The sequence below is a fragment of the Leucoraja erinacea genome, chromosome 33, assembly GCF_028641065.1.
Source record: "Leucoraja erinacea ecotype New England chromosome 33, Leri_hhj_1, whole genome shotgun sequence".
Classification (NCBI taxonomy): Eukaryota; Metazoa; Chordata; class Chondrichthyes; order Rajiformes; family Rajidae; genus Leucoraja; species Leucoraja erinaceus.
In genome coordinates this window covers 15285709-15303602 of record NC_073409.1, presented here as the reverse complement: position 1 = coordinate 15303602, position 17894 = coordinate 15285709, and positions in this window count along the sequence as shown.

Here is a 17894-nt window from a genome sequence, read left to right as displayed (position 1 = left end):
GGGGTGTAAGCTACCCAAGCGAAATATGAGGTGCTGTTCCTCCAATTTGCACTGGGCCTTACTCTGACAATGGAGGAGGCCCAGGACAGAAAGGTCAGATTGGGAATGGGAGGTCAGATAGGTTAAGGTGGACTGAGTGGAGGTGTTCAGCAAAACAATCGGGGAGTCTGCGCTTGGTCGACCTGAAAAGACTGTTGGGGTCCTTGGATGGAGTCAAGAGGGGAGGTATAGGGACAGGTGTTGCATTTCCTGCGGTTGCAGGGGGAAGTACCTGGGGATGGGGATGGTTTGGGTGGGAAGGGACGAGTTGACCAGGGAGTAGCGGAGGGAACGAATGACCCGAAACGTCACCCATTCCTTCTCCCCAGAGATGCTGCCTGTCCCGCTGAACATTTTGTGTTTACTTTCGGTTTAAACCAGCATCTGCGGTTATTTCCTACACAGCTTTTCACTGTATCTTGGTACACGTGACAATAAACTAAACTAACTAACCTAACTAAAAATGTAATTGAAATTATAAATCAAAAGAGGTGAATGGCCTTCTTCTTTTCCTATTATGTGGGAGTGCTATCATAGGCTAGAGTACCCCTGATTGAGGCAGCAGGAAACAGGACTGTGCTCCTGTCTCTGGCTGCCCTCTCGTAACCCATAACACATTTACATTAGCGTGAGAATGTATATTTATAGAAGGAGAACCAAAGTCCGCAACTATATGCTTACATTCAATCAGCCACTAATACTCAGTGTCCAGGCTCACAAGAAAGAATGGTTGCTTTTTGAAAGTTGCACCTGTGCTCATCCAACAGAAAATGGGGGAAAAGTTGGAAGATATTATTCATAGTGGTTGGAAAGATCCCCGCGATGCTGTTTGCTGTTAACTGTTTCAACATTCTGATGCTGGAGGTCAAGCAATGTGACCAATTCCAGGCTCGCGAAACCAGGGAGGAGTCGTGATTTAGCGAGTCGGGCTGTGGCCAAAGACAGCAAGCCTGCCTGTTCCTTGTCCACTCTGCAGCGAGCAGTGTAACGGGTCCCTGTTGCTCAAACATTTACCCTGTACACAGTACCAGAAAAGAGAAAATACAGAATGAATAAAAGAGGGAGAGAAAAAAAAATAAGAGTGAAAGAGGAAAAGAAGGAAAAGAAAATAAGAGGAAGGAAGAAAGGAAGGAAAATAGGCCATGATCTGTTTTGTAATGTCAGGATGCACCAAAATGTTTACATGGAGGACAGAGTAGTCACTGGTGTAATATGGGAAGATACAGAGCATTGGGGTAGGAAATCACAGGCAGTCAGTGGCACCTAGTAACGGCCCTCTGATAACTCAGAGTGAATTGATATGAAGCTGGACTATCCATCTGTAGTCAGTATTGATTTAGATCATTGTAACTGAAGGACTGCCGTGGTGACTACAGTTTGGCCTCAACATCCCTGCGTTAGGAAATAAAAACATTTACCCAGAGATTCCATTCCCTTTACACCTGCTCCTCCCACTTTTGACCCGGGACTCCTTGAAAGGATTTTAAGGACCTCTCTAACTAGGAGAGAAATTCCACAAATACTTTAGATTGGACTCGCCCATCACGTGTGCATGTGTGTGACATGCTGGTACATGTGTTGTATCTCACACTTCTTCAATTTACTCATGTAAGCCAAGCCCCGAGTGTGATAAGCAGCTGTACGTGGAAATCTGTATCACTGCCATCAGATCTCCTTCGATACACGATTAGTATCCTTTAAATTAAGAAAAAACCTTTTGCAGATTATGATGCATGTTTGATCGCTTTCACTGCACCATCTTTGCACGGATTATCTGCATCATGACCTGTGATCTGTACTTGTTGGCTCCCCACCCACTTACTCCTTTAATATTCACCAGACCAGGTTCACCAGACTGATTCCTGGGATGTCAGGACTGTCTTATGAAGAAAGACTGGATAGACTTGGTTTATACTCTCTAGAATTTAGGAGATTGAGAGGGGATCTTATAGAAACTTACAAAATTCTTAAGGGGTTGGACAGGCTAGATGCAGGAAGATTGTTCCCGATGTTGGGGAAGTCCAGGACAAGGGGTCACAGCTTAAGGATAAGGGGGAAATCCTTTAGAGCCGAGATGAGGAGAACTTTTTTCACACAGAGAGTGGTGAAGCTCTGGAACTCTCTGCCACAGAGGGTAGTTGAGGCCAGTTCATTGGCTATATTTAAGAGGGAGTTAGATGTGGCCCTTGTGGCCAAGGGGATCAGAGGGTATGGAGAGAAGGCAGGTACGGGATACTGAGTTGGATGATCAGCCATGATCATATTGAATGGCGGGGCAGGCTCGAAGGGCCGAATGGCCTACTCCTGCACCTAATTTCTATGTTTCTATGTTTCTATATGCTCATTCCAACAACTTGGCTTCTCTCCACAACACCCAGACATTAGGTTTCGGAAACGGCAGTGTTACAGAGACCACCTGACGGATGGAAGGATCAGAGGGTTAGTGTTGGGACTTGGTCCTCATGATATTAAAGCATCTGAGGAGGGTTGATAGTTCAGTGTTAATTCAGAAGAAAGAATGATAATCAAGCCATTTTCCTCACACAGTTCCCAATCCAGCAACATGTTACTCAAAAAATACTCTAGGAATAATAGGTAAACTCGTACACACAGCCAAACACATAAAACAACACAGAAATGGCTAGTAATGTATTTGATTCCAGAAAGGAATAGTCCATTTTCAATTACACAATGCTGTAAAATGTGCTCATTACAATTGGATACCACAGCCAACATCATTTTGTGACCATCCCTAACCATGCCTGAAGTTTCTGAAGAATCAAGAGTCTGAAGAAGGGTCTCAACCTGAAATGTCACCCATTCCTTCTCTCCAGAGATGCTGCCTGTCCCGCTGAGTTACTCCACCATTTTGTGTCTACCTAACCATGCCACTTTCTTTCTGCATAATTTCCTTCCCCCAAAAGCCTCCGAACCCTGCTCCCTTCAATCCCTGGGCTCCCGTGCATCTCTGATCTTAATTACTCCATCACTGGCAGCCAAGGTCTTGAGCTCCGGAATTCTCTCCCTAAGCATTTCTTCCCCTCTTGAAGCACCGGAAAACCTAGCCAAGCTTGACCTGTCAAATTCTATTTGCTAACAATTCCTTGAAGCACCTTGAGGCACTTTACTGATTTCAAGGAGCAGAGTGCTTTACTAAAACATTCCTGGAGGAATGGGAGTGATTCTCCTGAGTTGCAGACGAACAGATCCTGGGTAGACCAGTCCCACTGGGAATCTGTGGCACTGCCCTCAATATACAATATGATTTGATACAATACGATAGAACTTTATTTAACCCAGGAGGGAAATTGTTCTGCCAACAGTCATAAAACACAACAAGATACATGAAACATTAAATTAAAGTGACAAGTCGAAAGTCCAGGATCCCTCTTTATCAGACCGGCTGAGTCAAGCTGCGAGCTTCTGACCTTCACCGCCAGCTCCCCTCAACCCCATCCCCACCCCCTCTGCCTTATCATCTCAGCACCTTTTCATTGCCTGTTCCAGAATGGGATTGGTGGGAGTGTCCTGCTGCTTCTGAGAGCTGAGGAATTGTCTCACTCTGATCCATGGCCCATTTTTAGTTTTGTTGCACAGATGTTGTCCCCCAACAGGGAAAGATCACAGGATCACATTCCGGGCTGCAGAGACTTTTGTACTAATGAGACTGCATTAGCGCCCACCTTGCTTAGAATGAGCTGCTATCCTAATTGCCACAGATGCTTCAGGCAGTCTTGATTTTGTTTCCAAACGTTACACGTTTGAAGGCAACCTGAATGAGCCCATTACTCCTCTGTACAATTAGCTTTACACATTCATAACCTTGCAACTAAGCTGTATTTCATCTTGTCACATCAGTTGCTTCTGCTGGAAGTGTTAAGATATTAAAGTTTGCACTGGTGTGAAAAGTTTGCAAAGGCAGCAAATCACTGGTGCAGAAAACAAACAGACCCTAATGATTTGCTGGATTCCCTTCATCTCTCTCTCCCTCAAGAATGTCATCACGCATTTGTACACAGCCCTTAAAATTGTAAAATGTCTCAAGGCAGCAAACAACAGTATAATCACACACCAAACCATAGAAAGCGATACAAGGCCATGAACAAAAGGTCAGAGTAAGGGATCTTATGTAACGAAGATCTTAAAGGAGGCAGATTTCTGTAGGGAAGGGGTTCCCGAGCTCTTAAACCCCCAGGCTGGGCCCAGCCACCTGTGGTCGGGGCATGGAGGAAATAAGCACAAGGATGAGAATGTTTAAGTCGGGACATTGCTGGAATGGGAAGGTGAAAGGTAAACAGAAATTAATGTGACCTGAGCACAGATCTCTCAGTAACACACCCTGTTCTACTGCAAAATAGATGGAAATTTATTAATGAAGTAATTTATTAAACAAACTTTGAGTACCGAATGCCAGACCACAATCAGGTCATATGTTCTAGGAGCAGAATTAGGCCGTTCAGCCCATCAAGTCTACTCCACCATTCAATCATGGTTGACCTATCCTTCCCGCTCAGCCCCATTTTCCTGCCTTTGCTTCATAACCCCCCGACACCCTTATTAATCAAGATTCTGCTAATCTCTGCCTTAAAAATATCCATTGACTTGGCCTCCGCAGCCATCTGTGGCAATGAATTCCACAGATTCACTACCCTCTGACTAACAAAATTCCTTCACATCTCCTTTCTAAAGCTATATCCTTTTATACTGAATGTTCAACAAAGAACTGCAGATGCTGGAAAAATCGAAGGTAGACAAGAATGCTGGAGAAACTCAGCGGGTGAGGCAGCATCTATGGAGCGAAGAATTGGTGACGTTTCAGGTCCAGACCCTTCTTCAGACTTCTTCTCCACTCCTTTTATACTGAGGCTATGTCCTCTGGTCTTAGACTCTCTCACTAGTGGAAACTTCCTCTTAACATTCACTCTAGTCTGGCCTTTTACTATTCAATAAGTTTCAATGATTTCCCTTTCATCCTTCTAAACCAGTGCCTTCAAACGCTCATCATTCGTTAACCCAATCATTCCTGGGATCATTCTCGGATACCTCCACTGGACTCTCTACAATGCCTGCACATCCTTCCTCAGATATGGGACACAAAACTTCAAATGCGGTCTGACCAGTTCCTTATAAAGCCTCAGCACGACATCCCTGTTTTATATTCTAGTCATCTTGAAATAATTGCAAGTACCCTGTATTGTATTTGCTTTCCTTACTGCCGATTTGACTTGCAAATTAACTTTTTGGGGAATCCTGCACCAGCGCTCCCGAGTCCCTTTGCACTTCCGAGTTCTGAAGGAGTTCCAACTTCTTCAACATTGATATAAACACAGAGAAGACTTGGCCACATGTTACAATTTAGAAGGCTGCGTATTCAGCATTATTGAAGCCATGTATTCTGCAACGGACAGCAGAGACTTAAATGAACAAACGTTTGCAGATGGAAGATGGGAGAGTAAGGAAATGGTGAACTCCTGGGCAAAGGAATGGATGGAAATGTCAGGAAATACTTGCTGGTTGGGAGCAGAGGTGGATGAGAATAATCTCGGGGGGAGGAATCCTTACAATACTGACAACCTGTGCCTGAGCTCCTTGAAGTTGTGCAATTAATGAGGCCCTTGGAGATGGAATGTTTTCCAGAAGGAATCTAAGCACAAACTTGACCTCAATGTAATTTCTTGGAAACTATTTAATACAGTGGAATCTCCACTTGCATTTGACCAGAATGAACAGGAACAATGTAACCATCTTGCAATCTACATAAACACGCATGTCTGACAAATCATCGAACGGCTGTAGATGACAAAATCCTGCTTCATTCTTTTCCCTTTGCTTTTCTCTACTTCTGCCCTCAACGTTTGTTTCATCAGCATTCCCTCGTTCCATTACCATTGCACTTTTCACAAACTCAGGAGGTTATGAAGTGTTTCCCACCAATTATTTTCTTTTAAAGTATACTTGCCAGACATGCTGCCAAGTTGCATGGAAACAGATCCTTCAGTTCACCGAGTCTACACCGATCTGCACAAATAGAGTATCAGAAATGAACGCGATGATGGCTGATTGAATTCCTCAGGCAAATCTAGTTGATGCACATGAGATTCTCAGTATCTAATTGCATGTTGGGGTGGAAGATTGCAATCTTCAAGTGGTCCGCCCCGTTTCGACGAATGCAATCAGTTAAGTTCAAATAGAACAAGTTGTCCTGCAACTTTAGGCTGTGCCCGCCATACGCAAGAAGAAGATTGCATGTTGTACATTCACACATGCGCAGGGTGGCAGCTGAATTTAATAATATTGGTCGTCTGAAGGAGAGTGGTATTTTTTTTACTTCTTGACAAAATAATTCACTTATCAGCAATGTAACAGATTACATTCAGTAGTTTCAAACGGCCTTGAGCACTCCCATGAAAGGCAACTCCCTATTCACCACTGAAAAGGTCAGTTACAATGGACCCACGCCGTGAATTAACCAGTCAGGTAAAGCATGAGAATGCACCGGAGACCCAACATAGAAAGTTGCAGACAGAGCTATACAAAAAATGACATGAAATTAGCGTAACGATGCATTGTCAAAATGCTGACCAATTAGGTTGTGCCTTCAAGCACATAATGAAAATGTAAAAACCCAAGGATGGTCCACGTGTTTTTGGCATCCTGCCAGATGCCAGCCCTAAAGGTACATTTCGCTGTTTGCAGAGTATTCAAGTATTTGACATTACTAATGCATTATAGGTCTAATTGGATGTGAACGATACAATTACAGTGCAAGAACTGAGTTTCCTCACTGATAACTGGGTAATGCTACTCCATTTACTTACAAAGAACAGTCTGCTAAACAAAACTAGAAAGTTGACAAAAGAGAGTGGGCCAAACTTTTGTTGATATTCATTCTGAATTTCATTCTTTCATTTCCAACAAAACATCCCGCTTTGCATTTTGGTGTAAACACTGAGTGGTTAGAAGTTTGGAGGTAAATATATTTTCCATTCTTACTGTTATTGACTGTGATTTGGATTTAATTACGTCCCACACAATCTTAGAGACGATTTCATAGTCTATAATATAAATGTCAATGCCGTAAAGGGTTAGTTTCAGGATCAGTTTCCAGTCTCTGTTCACCTGTCTCTTTTTAAATGCCACAATGTTGACTGTTATGGTGGGAAGGGGGATTACAGAGAAAAGTTGCAACTATTTGGACAGATTGCTGTATTGGCACTGGTTTACCATTGTCTCCTGTACCTAAATATAGTGAAAATCTATGTTTTGCATGTTATCCAGTTAATTCATACCACACATGAGTACAATGGTACAGCACCAGAGTCCCGGGTTCGATACTGACTATGGTTGCTGTCTGTATCAAGTTTGTACCTTCTCCATGGGGGGAGGCTGACCTGTATGATGGACTGGGCTGCATCCACAACTCTCTGCAACCTCTTACGGTCTTGGATGCTATCTATCTACGGTGTACCTGTAAGGGACATTGGAGACGTTGCAGATGTCCTTAGTCTTCTGAGGCAGGTCATTGTGTAAGTGGAATTTACTGAGATCTGAAACGGATGCAGTGCTCCTCTGAAAACCTAGAGCAGAGCTGCGACAAATGGAGGAACTAAGGAGGAGCTCTGACTCTACTTCGAAATACTGAAGTAAATGCTCTAATTTTGCAACGTTACTTAGTTTTGAAGATTAATGAACTGCAAATGGTGGAAATTCAAAATGAAATCAGAAAATGCTGAAAATACCCAGGAAGTATGAGCCTGTATAACGGTCCCTGGTCTGAGACGCAATCTGTCCTTTTACCTCCACAGATGCTACCTGGCCTGCTCAGTTCCTCCAGTAATTTGTTTTGTCGCTCAAGATTCCAACATCTGTAGTCTCTTGTGTCAGCGAGTATGGAAAGACCATTAGAGCTAATTTCTGGTCAAAGACCCTTCATCTGTATAGAAAATAAGTGCATTAACAGAGAAAGGGTGGGGGTGGGAGAGGGATGGTGAGGACGAAGGGATATCTCTGATAATGTGAGCTCAGCATTTCCAAGGTGAAGGATGGTATCAAATAAGGAACAATAGGGGCTATTGCAATATGGAATCTTTCACCAATTTTGGAAGGGAATCATCCAACAAAAGTTGATGTAATATTATCAATATGCGTGGCAAGGTAAATTTTCTAAACAAGGAAGAAATAATACGTCAGGAAGATCTGCGGTTTGAATGATGCAGAGTTAAAGCAGTTAATGTTGCTGCCACAAGGTTCCTGCAATCTGAGTTTGATTCTGACCTTGGGTGCTGCCTGTGTGTGGTTTGCACATTCTTCCCGTGACTATGTGGATTTCCCCCAAATGCTCCTGTTTCCTCTCTCATTTCTGAAAGAGGCACTGCTGAGTTATATGCCTGCTGCAAATTACACAATGTAAATAATTGGCAGAATAATCAAATGGGGAGTTGATGAGAGAGACTGAATAGGTTGCAGGGCTATTGAGAAAAAAGGAGAGGGGGGGATGAGATTGATATGATCATTCTGCTGGCATGAACCGAATGGGCCGAATGGCCTCCTGTGGCAACATACATTGGTAAATCCTACTTATCGTACTATAAAACAATGAGTGCAGCCAGCCAGCACTGAGTGGCTCCAGAGGTTATTCAGGGTCTGCTCGACAGTTAACGTGTTATTAAAGTGTGGTATAGATGTAGCAACTCAACTAAACTACTAAACCTCAGTTACTAGGCTGCCAACTGAATGGAAAGATCAGGTGAAGCATTTTAAGGAGACATTTTCCTGAAACCAAGATTTGCTGGGAAAGTCAAGTTCAAGTTCAAGTCACATTTATTGTCACATCCACCAATTGGTGCAGTGAGATTTGATTTAGCAAACAGCCATACGAATAAAAAGAACACAATACACAATGGAATTTAACATGAAAATCCCCCACACAGCAGAATCAACGATTCCCACTGTGAGGGAAGGCAATAAAGTTCGATCAACTTCCTCTTTGTTTACCCGTGGTTGGGGCCTTTGTGCCCTCCGCAGTCGCTGTTACGGTGGCCCAATGTTCAGGCCCTCTCGCCGGGATGATCAGAACGCCAACGTTGGAACGGAGAACACTCTCAGCGGCTCGGAGTTTCCGAATCGGCCGCTTCCTATTGTAGACCGTGGCTCCCGACGTCCACAGGCCGAGCGGGGGGGGGGGTTTCAACCTATCTACTCTCCTTACACAATCCTATACGGGGGGGGGGGGGGGGGGGGGGGTATGTGAAGAGAATCACCCCTCAGTCTCCCCCCTCCCACCCGCATTCCAAAACCAACTTTGACAAACTAAAATAACAAAAAGGGTGTGACAGACAGAACTGCTGGCGAGGCAGCCACGCGCGGCGCCACCCGATGACAAGAGACAAAGGCAGAGGCGTGGGTGAACGTTTACGCTGAACACCTTTGACCACAAGTGAATCAAGCTTCCTCTGCACAGAATGTCAGAGTGTCTTACCGCATGGACACAGGCCCTGTGGCCAACTCGTTCATGCCGACCAAGATGTTAGTCCCAGTTGTCACCTGGACATCCAAAATAAGATCCAAATGCCCTTGAACTGTTGACATTGCACCCGCTTCAACTACTTCATGTGGCAGCTCTTCTCATATATCCCGGGTTCACGATCTGTGTGGAAAAGGTTGCCCCCTCGGGTTCTTATTTAATCTTTCGTCCACTCTCACCTCAAACCTATGCCCTCTAGTTTGTGATTCCCCTACTCTGGGGAAAAAGGTTGTGTGCATTCACCTATCTACTCTCCTTAACACCCTATACATTTTTATAAGATCACCCCTCAGTCTCCTGCATTCCAAAGAATAACGTCACAGCCTTCTTAACCTCTCCCTATCGCTCAGGCCCTTGAGTTCTGCCACCATCTTCATAAATGTTCACTGTACTCTTTCCAGCTTAATGGCATCTTTCCAGGGCGACTACAGCTGAACACAATTCTCTAGCTGCAGCTTCACCAAAGTTTCTGCCAACTTTAACATAGCATCCCAACTTCGACGTTCAATTCCCTGCTTATAAAGGCCAGCATGCAAAAAGACTTCTTCGCCGCCCTATGTGACAACATTTTTAGGTAACTATGTACTTTTAGATCCCTCTGCTCAGCAACACTCCCCAGGGCTCTACTGTTCACTGTGAAGGTCCTGCTCTGGTTTGACTTGCCAAAATGCCACACTTCACACTTATCTAAATTAAACTCAATTTGCCGTTCCTTGGCCCACTTGCCCAGCTGATCACAATCCTGCTCTAATTATTGATAACCTTCCTCACTGTCTAACTATGTCTTGGTTACTTCTTTAAAAAACTTAAATTGACGAGACACGAACTCCCACATACAGAACAATGCTGTTCCTGGTTCTAATCACCCCCGTCTTTCAAATGCATGTACATCTTAACCCTTCGAATCCTCGAAGCCCTGCAGGAAAAGGCAACAGTAGTTTCAGTCAGTGGTTCCCTGGAAAAACGGTCAAAGTCATTTGGCAGAACGCCTTCTAAGCAGAACTTTCAAACAAGCATGCAGCTGCAATGAGAATGAGATCATCTTCCCATCTCCTGCTGGTGTGTACATTTGCAAAGACATTCTGGAAAGGGATGCAGAGATCTTTGTCGAGCTTCACCCAAAACAGCTGTCAAACTGGGGGACATGTGGTCTTAATCCCAGTGATGCATATGGATGCAGCAATTGCAGCTGGAATACCATCAAACCTCGGGATTGCCCAGATCCTGTTGGTCTGGAAGACCAAGGATCTGTCCATATCCATTTCCTGCAGATGAACAGATTCCAAGGTGCAAGACCATGTGTTGAGGGACACACACGGAACAGCCAGGATGGGAATGAGCTGCACATCCATCTCATCCAAGACTGCATTTGCAGAGAAGGTCTTGAAAAGGGATGGAATTAAAAGCAGGAAATGGTGGCGATGCTCAGCAGGTCCGGGTACCGCCATGAAAGAGGGAGAGTTGATGCTTCAGGCCAATGACCCTTCATCAGAACTTTGTTTCTCTCTCCACAGATGCTGCCTGACATGCTGTGTTTCTCCAGCATTTCCTGTTTTTATCTCAGATTTAAATCAGCTGCATTTTGGGTGTTTTGATTGCTGGAAAGGGACATGTTGGGCTTTGGTCAAGGTTCCCCTCATACTGTTGAGTCAATGGGGCTCTGCTCACTGAGTTGTAGCACATCCCAGCAAAGATCACGACTGCTGTAAGATCATCAACCTGGGGAAAGATCATCAACCTGAGGAAACCAGAATCTCAATCTGCATGAAACCTTCTGAACTTCCATGGTAAGGAGATATCCAGAACCGAATGACTGAATGTTGTTTGCTGGTTGGATCACATGGAGGGGTGGGGAGGTGGGATACACTGAAGCTTGTGCTGCCACTACTACAGCTCTGTGGAGAGTTGTCACTGATTAGCACACTCAAAGTTCATGTGATAGGAGCAGAATTAGGCCGTTTGGCCCATAAAGTCTACTCCGCCATTCAATTATGGCTGATCTATCTTTCCCTCTCAACCCCATTCTCCTGCCTTCTCCCCATAACCTCTGACACCCGTACACATCAACTCCTGCTACTGGATGGCGAGGGACTAGATCCTGTTGAAATATCTGCCAGACATCGCTCAGGGAACATTTGTAAAAGGAAAATGAATGCCATGTTGATATGATGTGAGTACTATGTGTGAACAAATTTGGGACAGAGCACTGCTCACTGCTCGTGGTGGTGCTGCCTCACCACTCCAGTAATTTGGGTTCAATCCTGATCTCGGCTGCTGTCTGTGTGAAGTTCACATGTTCCCACAGTGACCACAAGGGTTTACCCCAAGTGCTCTGATTTCCTCTGACATTGGATGGTGTAAATTGTCACGAGTGTGCAAATGGGTGGCAGATTCTGGGAGGAGTTGATGCAAATGTGAGCAGAATATAATGGAATTAGTGGAATAGATGTTTGATGATGGATGGAGACAGGATGGGCTGGGAGACCTGTTCCTGTGCTGTGTGACTCTCTGAACATATATGTAGTGGGTTGTCAAGTACAGTGAAAGTAGATACAGTTAGGTCCCAGTTGGTAACATTGTAAATTTAATGACTAAAGTATATTTTGTGGGCAGGGGAATAGCATAATTGAGTGGAGTTGCTAAGAGCAAATCTGGTTGCTTGGGGCATTCCACAGGCCAGACACAGCGCAACAGAGTTTGGATGAAATCAGTGAATTAATTTAACAGAAAGAAATACCTTAGATATCTATTCTGCCTTTAGAGCAAGATAGCCAATGATGTACACATGGAAATATTCATCATGATCCCAGAAAAGAGTCCTTTAGGCACCTTGTCCATGCCATCCAATAATGACCTTAAGGGTGAATGAAGCTGTGTGTCAGGGCAGCTTGCACCCATTGTAATGCCCCTTCTGGAAAGTCATGGTCGACTTCAGCATCCAAGCGCAAACTTGATCCTAGCAGATTCTTGGAAACTATTTAATACGGTGAAATTTCCACTTGCATTTAGACAATAGGCAATAGGTGCAGCAGTAGGCCATTCGGCCCTTCGAGCCAGCACCGCCATTCAATGTGATCATCATCTAATTTTTAAGGAGAAAGGTTAATATGTAACAATGTTAATAAGAGATAAAATAATTACAACTGTAGAAGATGATTTGGGCTGTGAAAAGGATGAGTTCATAGGGGTGGAGGTTAAAAAAAAGGCAAGGGGAAGAAGGCACTGGTGGGAGTAGTGCATAGGCTTAAACAGTGGCCACATTGTAAGTATGGGTAGAAATGAAGAAAAAATGGAATAATAATAATAATAATAATTTTATTTATAGAGCACTATAAAAACAAACATAGCTGCAACAAAGTGCTGTACATCACTAATCATTGACAAAAAAGTTAATACACACCAAAAATAACAATCAAAAGAAATAGTATGAAAAGACATGTAAAATAAGGAAACATCAAAAACACCACAAACAGAAGCAAAGCCTCAGGCATGGTCAAAAGCCAGGGAGTACAAATGTGTTTTAACACTGGATTTGAAGCAAAGCCTCAGGCTGGGTCAAAAGCTAGGCAGTACCGACTAGACCTCGGTACCTGCAGGAGCAGCTGACCAGCTGACCTGAGGGACCAGGCATAATAATGGAGCAGCTCAGAGAGGTAATAATTTTATTTAAATACAAATAACAGCACTTAAAATGAACTCGAAAGTCAATAGTCAATAGCTGCAAAGTCAAAGTGCATTTACCCCTGGAGGTCAATGAAATCGTTTCTGAGCCATACAAACACAGTTAGATACACACCAAAAATTTAACAATCAAAAACATCCATCACATAGTGAAGAAAAGACATGTAAAAAAACTTAAACACTGCAAAAACATGTCCAGTCAAACAGAAGCAAAGCCTCGATGGCGATTGTGGTCAAGCCAGGCGGGTGGTGCGAGGAGTACACCGGGTGTGTTTTAAGCCCCCGGCACTCGCAGTGATGCGGCCGTGAAGCCGAACGGGAAAGTGGGGCCCCGTCTGAGCTCTTCGACCCTGCAACTCGGGCGGGAGAAGTCGCCGTTCCAGAGTGCCCTGAAAAAGTCTCCCTCCAGGGAGCCGCGGGCTCCCGGTGCCGCCTCTAGACCTGCCGTTGGAGCCTCCGACTCTACGGTCGGGTACAGCAGCAGCAGCAGCAGCAGCTGAGCAGCGCTGACGCTGACCCGCTCCGGACCGGCCAGGCGACGTTGACGGTGAGTCGGCACCTATGGGTGGAGGCCGAGCCTCAACGCAACTGAGAGACGAAAAAAAAGGCGGGGCCAGAGCCCATTCAAATTAAAAGAGTTTCCCCCCCCTCCCACCCCACCCCCACCCCCCCCACACACACACCCCAAATAAAACAAAAAGTATCTTAATAAAAACGCGGAACTGCGAACCAGTGCACCGGGAGTGCCGGGAGTGTAGGGAGGCCAGAATTGGCGATATGTGCTCCCTCTTTCGAGTCCCTGTTAAAAGGCGAGCAGCAGCATTCTGAACCAACTGGAGACAAGCCAGTGAAGAACGAGCAACACCAAAATAGAGCGCGTTACAGTAATCCAGCCTAGATGTAATAAAGGCATGGATTACTGTCTCAAAATGCTGCCGCTCGAGAATGGGCTTCACCTTCGCCAGGAAGGAGAAGGGGGAGGTGCAAAAAGAGCACTGCAGCAATTGTGGGGATTTTAATCTTCAAGAAGGTTGGGCAGTGTAAGAAAGAACTGCAAGAAACTAATTCACAGCGTTTTTCAGGAGTTTGCTTGAGCATTGCATTCTGAGGCTAATCAGACTACAGGCTTTCTAGGATCTGGTCATGAGTAATGGCGTAGGTTCAACAAATGATCTTAGAGAAAAACATAGACTAAAAAGTAGTGATCATAGCAGAGTGGAATTTGGTATTCAGTTTGAGAGCATGCAACTTGGGTGGGAAACAACTTTGTTTGATTTAATAAAGGGAATTAAAATGGAAAGAGGAGAGAGCTGTCTGCAAGTAATCCGCTGGGGGCGCTGCAATGGCGACAGCCCTGTCAGCAGCGCGTTAGTTTTTTCAACTTTTTTAATTTTTTTAGTATGTTTTATAGTATGGTTTTAATGTTTCTTTGTGTGTTTTGTGTTGGGGGTGGTGTGGGGGGGGTAAGGGGGAAACCGTTTTGGCCGCCTCCTCCATGAAGAGGTCGCCTCCCCGTGGCCTAACAGCAAGGATCGGCGCGGCCTTTCCCGGAGACACGCCCGGGGCTTCAGCGGCGGGCGCAGCGTGGACTCTCGACTCACAGCGTGGAGCGGGCGAGCCCTCGCTGGGGTTCGCTGGAGGGGAGCGCTCCGTTTCGCTGGCCCGGGGCAGCCGGCAGCCTGAAGCAGCGGTCCGCACAGCTCCAGCTCCTCGTGGGGGACCCGGGGGAAGAAGAAGCCATCACTGCCGGCCCGCGGCCAACTTCCACCGTGGGCCCGGCGTGAACTTACCATCACCCCTGGAGGGGAGCTTCGACCATCGGCCCTGCGGTCTGCGGTGCTTCTGTCTGCGGCGCGGCGGGGACTTTAAATCTTCGAACGCCGGCCTGCGGCCTACAACAACTTAAAGCCGCGGTCTCCGGTGGGGAAGAGCCGACTCTGGACTTACCTGGACTTGTACCTTGTCCTTTTACCATCTGGACGCCCGCAGCAACGGCTGCGGAGGGTTGAGGTCCCGACCACGGGGGAAAATGGAGGAGGACTGGCCAAATTGTGTGCCTTCCACCACAGTGATGAATGCTGTGGTGGATGTTTATGTTAAATTTTTATTGTGTTTTTTATGTGTGTTCTTTATAATTGTACCGTTGCTGACATATTCATTTCACTTGCACTTATGTGCAATGTGACAAATAAACCGTACTGCATTGTACTGTATTGTATTGTATTGAGACAGAATGTAAGGAACAAATTCATAACATTCAGCAGAACATATCACGGTGAGGAGGAAGGATTGTAAGGGAGGGATAAAGCAACCATGGCTAAACTAGGAAGTTAAGGAGGTATTTAGTTGAAAGAAAAATGTCGAGCCACAAGGTGAAGGTAGATCCAAAGGCAGGAATGAATTCAGACTCCACAAAGATGGACACAAAAGATAAGAGAGAAGAAAAAACTGTGAAAGGAAACATATGAGGATATAAAAACAGACAATAAGTTTCTATAAGAATTTGAAAAGGAAGAATGAAATTCAAGGATATTGGCTCCCAGAGAATAAGGCTGAGAATCATTCATGGTGAGGAGCAACAAAAGAGGTATACATATATTTAGCATCTGTCTTTACAACTGGAGAATCACAAACATCCCGTCAATACTGAATAATGCTGCAACAGCAATAAATACTGCCATCATTACTAGAGAGACAGTATTAAAGACAAACTAGCAGTGTTAAAGGTTGATAAAGGCCCTGGCCAGGGTGGCTTGCATCATAGGATGCAAAAAGGAGTCACCACCAAGATAGTGAGTGCATTAGTTATCATCTTCCAAAATTCCTTGCATTCTGGAGAAGTGCCAGAGGATCGGAAAAATGCCCACAGGTCACTATGTCAAAAAGGGAGGGGGGGAAAGTAGGTCACTACAGGCTAATGGGTCTAAAATTGAAAGAATGTAGGAAATCAATAAAGAAGGGAGTAATATCACATTTAGAAAACCATAATCTAATCGAGCAAAGTCAGCATGGCACTATGAATGGAAAGTTCTGTCTGACAAATTTATTACAGGTTTTTATGGAAGTTTCAACCAGACAGAGAGGTGAACCAAAAGATATATTGTGTTTGGACTTCTAGAAGGCATTCGGAAAGTGGTCTCACACAAGATTAAGACACAAGTTAAGTACCCGTGTCTTGGAGATAACACATTGGCACCGGGAGAGGATTGGGTAGCAGCCAGGAAGTAGCAAGTAGAGATAAGGTAGTCATTTTAGGTTGGTATCTGGGGTCACCCTTCACTGCTGCTCAATAGGTCACGGCCCAAAACATCATGTATCCATGTTCACCAGAGATGCTGCCTGATCCACTGTGTTACTCCAGCACTTTGTGTCCTTTTGTGTGAATCAGCATCTGCAGTTCCTTGTTTCTACAATCTGGGACCATAGCAGTTTTCAATATCTATTGATGAATTGGAGGATGGAAACAAATGTACAGTTGACAAGGAGACAGAGGGAGCAAATTAGTTGGAAAGGTGAGTTGCAAGGAGGTTACAGAGAGATATTGATGGGTTGAGTGAATGAGTAATTGACTGACCTGAACCAAATACCTGAACCAAACACAGGTCTGTTCTTCATTAGTTGTTCATAAATAAGTGAAATAACATTGTTATGTGCGATTAAAGTTGCCGGGGGGTAAACGGGCCAAAAAAGGCTGGGAACCCCCTGTTCTAGAGATATGGAGAGAGTGCGATTAGTTGGACGAGTGTGGACTTGACGGGCTGAATGTCCTTCTCTTGTGCTGTAACTACTCTGTGGTTCATTGAACTGCAAGGAACCCACCCCACCCCAACCAGTGGTGTGTTCCTTTAATTACTCACACTAGTTCTTTATCCTCTAGTACCACTCTTTATCGCACATGTTCGCAGCAGCTAAACTTTAAAATTGATACCTGCGTATAGCGGAAACCTGAAATAAAATTGGGAAATGTCAGAAATACTCAGCAAGAGCAGTAGCGTCGGTGCAGACCGAATCAGAGAAACTTTTTCAAAGCTGAGAAAAGTTAGAAATCAAACATGTTTTACGTTGTGGGGAATGGGCCGAGAAGAGAGGAGCGTCTGTGATTAACATTCTGATTGATTGAATTGAATGAAAAAACACAGCAAGCACTGAAAGATACAGCATTATAAATCAATCGCCCATTCACGCCAGTTCTATGCTATCATACTTTCTCATCCACTCGAGGAGCATTTTACAGAGGGCAGTAAACAGGAGCATCTGAAGGACACCCACACAGGGAGAACGTGCAACCTCCACATAGACAGCGGCAGAGGTCAGAATCGAATCCGGATCACACTGGAGCTCTACCAGCTGTTCCACAGGGCAACCACTTTCACCATTAGGCCACCGTATGCCACTGTTTATACCACTTCTCTATTTTTACTTCATATTTTCAGCATCTGCAGTATTGCAGTAACTCGCAATTCCATCATTGTTATATTTTCTTTTGCTCTCCTCCTTCATTCTCGCTCATCTTCTTCCACGAGATTAACAAGCCTTCTCCAATATCTCATCCAAGCAGCCGGTATCTCTTGGTCTCCACCCTATCGCAAACATTCCCTTGTTCTCGTCACCCCTCCTGTTCTCTACAACATACCACATGCTTCTGATAAAC